The 6,510-nt window shown below is 40.4% G+C and overlaps 1 pseudogene; it reads right to left on the bottom strand.

Moving 5' to 3' along the window:
* Positions 1 to 3,160: 3,160 nt before the first annotated feature.
* LOC132010791 (60S ribosomal protein L7-like) lies at positions 3,161 to 4,092 on the bottom strand (annotated as a pseudogene).
* Positions 4,093 to 6,510: the final 2,418 nt, after the last annotated feature.

The raw sequence follows: 6,510 nt of genomic DNA, 5'->3' as shown, positions 1-6,510 counted from the left end.
TGTGATCTCTCTCTGTCAAATAAATAAATAAAATCTTTAAAAAAAAAAATCTGACTCTTGGTTTTGGCTCAGGTCACAATCTCAGTGTTCTGAGATTTGTACCCCCCACCCCCATGTGGGCTCCCTGCCCAGCAGGGAGTCTGCTTGGGTTTCTCTCTCCCTCACCCCTGCCCCTCCTCTCACTCACAACCTTCCTCTCTCTCTCTCTCAAATAAATAAATAAATCTTTAAATGCACATACAGAAGGTGCCAGTGAGAAAGAGGGGCTGAATACAGATGGAGAAGAGGTTCCTTCAGGAAAGAGAGCTGACAAAGGAGGATGTGTGGAAAGCCTAGGTATGGTCATAGATAAGCTTTTACATGGGGCAGTAGGAACTTGGCCTGATATAGTTTTCTGCCATCTCTACTTTCCCGAAACTCTTTATATGTTTAAGTAAGGGGTTCTCAAAGTGTGATCTGGGGAACCTTGGGAGTCTCCAAAACCCTCCCATAACTGGGTGCTGGGACTTTCCAGAGGTTACATGTGCCATGATGTCTCCTTCTGATGGCTAAGGGAGTATGTTCTTACAGATTCTGTGCTTCTGAGAATATCCTAAGATAAGGGCACCTGTGTGGCTCAGTTTGTTGAGCCTCTGCCTTTGGCTCATGTCATGATCCCGGGTCCTGGGATTAAGTCCCGCATCAGGCTCCTTGGTCAGCGGGAAGCCTGCTTCTTCCTTTGACCCTCCCCCTTGCTTGTGCGCTCTCATTCTTACTTTCTCTTTCTCTCAAATAAATAAAATCTTTTAAAAAAAAGAATAAGTGATGGGGCAGGAAAAATTATTGTCATTAAATTCCAACCTATACTTAGGTATAAAATATATGATCATTCAATATTATACAGGATGAAATGAGAACTATACCTAAAGCATGCCTGTGTGCTTTTTTCAAGGACTAGCACTTGTACAATTGTTTGAGCTAGCCACATCATTCAGAGAACCCCGTTTGTACTTGAATGAATGACTGAGAAACAACAGCATCTCCTAGATATTTTCCCAAAGATGAAGTGAGGCTTTCATTTGAAACAAAAACAAAACAAAAACACTGTTATCTCAATAATAAAATTTGAGCTTTTAAAAAAACTTATATCTACTACCATGAACTTGACAGCTTCTCAATACTAAAAGGCTTTTATGATGAGATGGTTGGTAATGTGAAAAAATATATTATTTGATAATTCATGAAAGGGACAACATATAGAATATCTGCATGACTCAGCGAACCATTATTTTCCAAATGGCCAATGTGTGATGTTATGAAATCATACATGGGTAAAAATATCTGTTCAAAATGCAAGAGAGACCAATAGATTTTAATGTGTCAGAGCTGGAAAGTTCTTTGATGGAATTTTAGATTTCAAATTGCAACTAACCTTTTAAAAAAAAACTACCACTTGTCAAGTTTCGTTGTTGTATCAAAGAATAGCCACAATTATCTAAGAAATCTATACAAATACTCCTCCCTTTCCAGCTGCATATCTATATGAAGACAAATTTTCTTCATAGCACAACAGACTAAAGAAATAGATAAGAGAATCCAGCTGTCTTCTCTTCAACCAACCATTAAAGAGATTTGCAAAGATGTAAAACAATGGTACTGGGTTTTTTTTTTGTTTTGTAATATATGCTTAATTTTCCCAAACATGGCATTTACATTACTATTTGCTGAAATTGTTCTAAGACAAAGTGATGAATAAATATTTTTCTCAGTCTCAATCTCTTATATAGAAAATATTGGCAGATAAAACCCATAGTTACTAAAAATCTTTTAGATATTTCAGAGTGTAAAAGGGTTTTATTTATTTTAAAAGATTTTATTTATTTATTTGACAGAGAGAGATACAGTGAAAGAAGCAACATAAGCGGGGGTAGTGGGAGAGGGAAAAGCAGGCTTCCTGCGGAGTAGGGAGCTCAATGTGGGGCTGGCAATGGGGAAGACCAGGTAAAGAGGTTTGTGCAGTACCCTGGGATCATGACCTGAGCCGAAGGCAGACACGTAATGACTGAGGTACCCAGGTGCCCTTGCAGAGTGGTTTTAACACCCAGTTGGAGGATCACTGGTTTAGGCCACAGAGAGGAGGGCTGGTGGTGGAGTGGAAGACTTAGGAGCATTATAATGGTTTTAAAGAACTCCAGAAGATTAAAAAGCATAAAGCTCTGTTGGAGAGTTCTTATTGATTAGGGTTTGGTTAAGTGAGTTTTTAACCAGTTTAGTGAAGGGAGGAGGATGGTGCGGTAGAGTAAGATGAACCTGAATTTGAATTCCAGCTCAGGAAACCATGGGAAATCACCCAGACTCCCAGCCTCAGTGCCGGCATCTGTATGTGGAGATAACAGTATCTACCTTAGATGGGTTACTGTGAGGATAAAACTCACCGGAGTCTTTGCTACTTAAAGTGTGTTCCATGAACCAACAGGTGGTTAGCAACGCTACACAACAGATCCCTGGGTTACGATCTACGTTTTGTTGAGATCCCCACCTAGCAGAATGCACCCAGCAGAATGCCTGCCTGCCACACATTTTAGCATTTCTTATTCTTCAGCTGATAGATAACAACTATTTTGGTCTTTTGGGCTAAGGTAATTGGTTTGACTTGGAAAAACATATTTGGTCAGTTTACTTAGTCTCTTTTTCTTCATTTTTGACCTAAGTTATCCTTCAACTCATTGAAAGGTCATTAACTTCCAGGCTTATGGTCTAGACTCTGGAGTGTCTCTGTCTCTCCTTTTAATTTATTTATTCACTCAACATATATCAGACACCCAGTATGCGTTAGCGACTACGCACACCACTAAGGAAACTGGGCAAAAAGAACATGGTCATCACATCTGTGACACTCTTAGCTAAAAGAGACATGAAAATGAGCCAAAATATGACACACATCGTTCTCAAGATGTAAAGCTCTGTGATTACCGGGCAGTAGTGTACAGGTTTAAAAAAAAAAAAATCTACAGAGTATACATTTTTCTGAGTTTTCTTAACTTCTCTCTCTCTTTTTCTTTTTTTTCTATCTCCCTCTTTCTCTTTTTTCCCTCTATCTTTTTTCTTTTCTTTTTTGCCCCAATTTGAAAATAGTTGTTTACTAAATGACCCAACTACAAAAATAATCACGGTGGGTACCTTAGCTCACCCTTCTAATAAGTCTATTCATCTGGTCTTCCCCATTGCCAGCATCTCCTCCTTCCTCAAGATAGGTGATGTTTTTCTTCATTCCCTCTTGTGGAGAAGCACCTGAAGGGCCATAAGAGGCTGTTTGCCTCTTTGACACTTTTCCCAACAGTATAGATCTCATGAATCTCATCCTCTGTGCAGATGATGCCGTGTTTACCAAGAGACAGAGCAATCAATGTGTTCTCTGTCAGGACCATTCTCTTCTTGTTGATTTTGCTGTAACCATGCATGGGGATAAATTCATGCTCTGACTTCAGGGCTGCATCCCCTCCTGCTCTATATGGCTCACAATCCTTAGCATGTTAACTGAAGCTTTGGTGAGCCTAACAAAGGGCCATTGATGATCTGGCAAAGGGGAAGAAGCTTCAACACCTTTTAAACCTCTTGGCTTGGACCCGATGATAAATGCCAGTTTGGGTTGCGCAGGTACGCGGCAGTCGCCATCTTTTTGTGCCATCCGACCCATTCAAATCTCAGTTCTGAGTGTTTGCCTAGATTCCTTGTGGTAATGCTTAGCTTTTTCTTTTCTTTTCTTTTTTTAAGATTTTATTTGTTTATTCGACAGAGAGAGAGCCTGAGAGAGCATGAGCAGGGGGAAGAGCACAGGGAGAGAAAGAGGCAGACTCCCCACTGAGCAGGGAGTCTGAGGGGGGGTTGATCCCAGGACCTGGGGACCATGACCCCAGCAGAAGGCAGATGCTAACCCGACTGAGCCACCCAGGTGTCCCAGTGCTTAGCTTTTTCATAGATAATCTCCCTCCTTTCCTTTCAAAGCATCTTTAGGGCCAACTTCCTTTTCAAATGCTTGATCTTCAACTCCATGAAATTCTTTTGCAGTTTTTAAAGGGTTTCTGGCACAGTAGGAACCTTCTTTTTCTTCTCTCCTGCACTCTCCCTGATGCCACCTGGAAAAGAAAAAGGTGTCTCTCTCTTTTTCACTCACACAAACTCTACCCCCAATGTGGGGCTCGAACTCACAACCCAGAGATCAAGAGTTGCATGCTGTACTGACTGCACCAGCCAAGTGTCCCATTAACTTTTCTTAATTTAGAAAAACTTTGTCATAGAATGCTTCCTGCTTTGAAGTCTACATTGTATTATAATATTGCTTACCACAACTTTTTTTCATTTGGCTGTAATTTTGACCATTGCTGGATTTTAACTGTTCTAGGTTATTTTTTTTTAAAGATTTTATTTATTTATTCGACAGAGAGAGATCACAAGTAGGCAGAGAGGCAGATAGAGAGAGAGAGAGGAGGAGGAAGCAGGCTCCCTGCTGAGCACAGAGCCCAATGTGGGACTCAATCCCAGGACCCTGAGATCATGACCCGAGCTGAAGGCAGCGGCCCAACCCACTGAGCCACCCAGGCGCCCCTAGGTTATTTTTCCAATTTATTTACATTAAAAATAATTTTAATTGAGATTTTAAAAACACACATAAAATCTTATATCTTAGTCACTTGCCATTCAGCAATGTTAGCCATATTCTCTAGGACTTTTTCATGTTGTGAGACTGAAACTCTGTGCGCATGGCACAACTCTATTTCCCCTTATCACAGGCCTTGGCAACCACAATTCTACTTTCTGTTTCTATTAATTTGCTTGTGTTAGATACCTAATATAAGTGGCATCATATAGTACTTGTCTCTTTCTTGTTAGCTTATTTCATGTAGCATAATGTCCTCAAGGCTCATTCATGTTGAGCATGTGACAAGATTTCTTTCCGTAAAGCTGAATAATAATCTATTGTGTGTAGATGCCACATTTTCTGTATTCATTCATCCATCGATGGACATTTGGATTGCAGAAGCTATTGTGAAGAACGTGAATGATGTGAATGGGACAACCTCTCGGCTATTGTGAACAATGCTGCAATGAACATGAACATGCCTCGGAAGGACTTTGACTCCAAGGGTAGACACGAATCCATCCCCATGCCTGAAAATAGTCCTTGACTGTAAGTAAGAAATGTGGGCTTGGGCCAGCAGGGAGGGAAAAGCAAGCTGCTTCTGCTCAGGATCTCATCGCTGGATGTCCAGGCAGCAGCAGTGGGGGAAGGAAAAAACCGCCTGAATCACTCAGAGCAAAGAGTTTCTTGTCTAAATTTTGTACGCCTACCATGTACAGAATGTTGTGCTAGGTACTTTCATATGTGTTGAGGAGGAAATGTGGAGGGTTTCGCAGATGAAGACAATTATGACAATGAAGATTTTTTTTTTTCCGAGTTCCCAGGATCATATCTAAACAATAACGAAAATAGTGATCACCCGTGTCAGAGACAGGCCCAACAGGGGAGGATATCAGAATCTTATCTGGAGAGAGGCCTTTCGTTTTTTTAGAAAGAGAATCACACTGAGAATAGCAAAAGTCAAACTTTAAATATGATACAAACTACTGAAATTTAAGCTGAGCAACTTCTTCCCACCCTCACTGTTGGGGCATGGGTTCGGATAATAAAGAAATGCAGGTCTCTGTGGCTAAGAGACCAAACTCTTAAAGCATACAGAAACCTGGCCAGCATTCTACCTGACATTCTTTATCCCTAAGTTGCTGGCTAAATTCATTGTTTCTGTTGAAAGCTTGTCTTTAAAGAAATTTATTTTCACTTGGGCAATCCAAAGTCTGTGTGTGGGCTCCCAAGTCATGGCTACAGATGACATTCCTAAGAAAATCAGTTCATACACAAAAGTCAGGAGCAACTTTGAGCTTCCCTGGGGACCAGGAATTATAAAACCTTCAAGGAGGGAAAGGGAAAGCAGTATAAGATTGAACTGCCTTTCACTGAGTTCTTTTAGTGCATCATTTCAGTCCTTAGAAAAGAGCAGAAGGATTACCGCAGACTCAAGTTGTTGGTACCATGTTACTGGAACTACTTTACTTGTCACCATAGCAATTATTTATGGTTATTTATGGTACAAGCAAGGAGAAAAGGCACTGGCCCGAGAGTTAGAGATGGGTTCTAGTTCTAGCTTGGCCACTAAGCAGCTGGGGAGTGCCTTAGATATGTGCCATCCCCTCTTGGATATCAGCTTACCTTCTATAAATTCCAGTAGCATGGGGACTAGAAGCTCCAACCCTTTCAGCTAAGACACTCTATAAATTAATGAGATCACTTGACCACTGTGTCCATTCTACTTTTTATTTGGCATTTGTTCATTTGGTACATATATACATATATAAAAATCTGTACAAGGTAAAAATACAAAATAAGTATTTCTTTATAAGTTATGCAATTAAACAGCTACATTTTTAAAGTTTAAAGGCCATTGCAAAAAAAAAGAAAGTCTAATCAGTCCTTTA

This window comes from Mustela nigripes, chromosome 1 (assembly GCF_022355385.1).
Source record: "Mustela nigripes isolate SB6536 chromosome 1, MUSNIG.SB6536, whole genome shotgun sequence".
Lineage (NCBI taxonomy): Eukaryota > Metazoa > Chordata > Mammalia > Carnivora > Mustelidae > Mustela > Mustela nigripes.
Note: the sequence above shows the minus strand (reverse complement) of the source record. Positions and strands in the feature narration are given on the sequence as shown.